Raw genomic sequence first — 2,150 nt, forward strand, 5'->3', positions numbered from 1 at the left:
GGCGAATATAAGGGTGCTGATGCCTGTCTCTGTCCATTGTTCTGAGCTCATAAGAGTGGAAAGCTTAGTTAATGAGCTCTTAAAACATACACAAAAGATATGGGACAATTACATTCCTTGCTTTTCCAAAAATAATGTGCAGGCCCCATAACACAAAGGAAAGGAGGGGCAGTCTTTAATGACTAGAGCATAAAAGTCTTCAGACATACATGCTAACTTCATTCTTATGTGATCTTAGGCCAATAATTTCACTTTTGTAAGTTTTGATATTCCCCTCTTAAAATGGGTTTAACGATTGGAGCTCCTAAGTGAATCATCTCATAATTATATAATCCACGTCAATTTTTTAAGGTAATGCCTGGCATAAATTAAGATATCAATCAATTTTCGGGTCCTTGGGTGGCTTGATCAGTTAAGTGGCAACTCTTGACTTCAACTCAGATCATGATCTCAGAGTAGTGAGATAAAGTGCCTCACAGGGCTCAAGGTTCAGCGTTTGAGGATTCTTTCTCTATCATCCTCTGCCCTTCCCCCCACTTGCATGTGCACTTGTTCTCTCTCTCTCAAATAAATAAATCTTTTAAAAAAGATATCAATTTTAGCTGCTGTTATCACTATAATTAATACACTATTCTTCACTTGGCAGGCAATAGTTACTGTAGAAATTCACCCTAAGCATTTAGAGACTTTTCTAAAATATTTAGCAGTCTTAAAGGATAAAATATTTTGAATTTTCTTCTCTGTTTTTTTTTTTAAGATTTTATTTATTTATTAGAGAGAGAGAGAGAAAGAGAGACAGAGAGAGAGAGAGAGAGAGAGAGAGGAGGGGCTAAGGGAGAGGGAGAAGCACATTCCCTGTTGAGCCTGGAGCCTGACACTGGCACAATCCCAGGACCCTGGGATCATGACCTGCCCCAAAGGCAGAAGCTTAACGGACTGAACCACCCAGGTGCCCCTTCTTCTCTGTTATTATAAAACTTTTAGGCAGGGCAATTTTCTTAAAAGCTTTTATTATTATTGTTATTATTGGCGTTGTTCTGATGATCCATTGATGAAAACAATTTCAGAGTTCCTTGTCTTTAAATTTTTGATTGGAATGAACTATTTGAATCTAAAAGACAATGTAAGGCATTACTTAGTTCCGGGCCTTGCGGCAACTCGGTTTTTCCTTCTCCTGCGCGGGAGACCTCTGCCACAACCATGTTGCGCCAGATCATCGGTCAGGCCAAGAAGCATCCAAGCTCGATCCCCCTCTTCATATTTATTGGGGCAGGAGGTACTGGAGCAGCGCTGTATGTGTTGCGCTTGGCACAGTTCAATCCAGATGTTAGTTGGGATAGGAAGAATAACCTAGAACCTTGGAACAAACTGTGTTCCAATGATCAATACAAGTTCTACTCAGTGAATTGTAGATTACAGCAAACTGAAGAAAGAAGGTCCAGACTTCTAAATGAAATGTTTCACTTTAAAGCTTCTTAGAATGAAGGTCTTCCAGAAGCCATCCGCACAATTTTCCACTTATCCAGGAAATATTTCCCCTCTAAATGCACGAAATCATGTTGGTGCATTGTGTTGGGGTTTACACTGAATAATAAATATCTGAAACTTGAAAAAAAATAAAAAATAAAAAAATAAAAGACAATGTAATTTAGTCATGCAACCAAAACCTTTTGGTTATTTTCAAGAATAAACAAAATGGAACAAAAAGACTTTATTTAGGCAATGGTTGTACCTCTTTGAAAATTAGCTGTCAATTAAGATCACTAATATATTTATATTATAAAAATCTATGATTTTATGCTCTGGGTTACACGTTAGATTTATAATTATGACTTTAATCATAGTCACTGCATAATTCCTGAGCAATAGTCTATTTGCCTTGAGATTCTCACTGTAGAGATAGGAAAGGCACCAAGATCCATCTTTAAAAAGGAGCAGCTTTTGCACAGAAAAAAAAAAAAATCAATAAGACGTTAAGGAAACCCACCGACTGGGAGAAAATATTTGCAAACCACATATCTGATAAAGGGTTAATATGCAAAATAGACAAGGAATCTTGCAGCTCAATAGCAAAAAACAAACAATCAGATTAAAAAAAAATGCTCAGGGGACCTATTCAGACATTTTTCCAAAGACATACAAATAACCAA

At 37.0% G+C, this 2,150-nt stretch overlaps 1 pseudogene; it reads left to right on the forward strand.

Moving 5' to 3' along the window:
• The first annotated feature begins 1,200 nt into the window (after positions 1-1,200).
• On the forward strand, positions 1,201-1,618 carry LOC129505680 (cytochrome c oxidase subunit NDUFA4-like; annotated as a pseudogene).
• Positions 1,619-2,150: the final 532 nt, after the last annotated feature.

Source organism: Nyctereutes procyonoides, unplaced genomic scaffold, assembly GCF_905146905.1.
Source record: "Nyctereutes procyonoides isolate TBG_1078 unplaced genomic scaffold, NYPRO_anot_genome, whole genome shotgun sequence".
In the NCBI taxonomy this organism is placed as follows: Eukaryota; Metazoa; Chordata; class Mammalia; order Carnivora; family Canidae; genus Nyctereutes; species Nyctereutes procyonoides.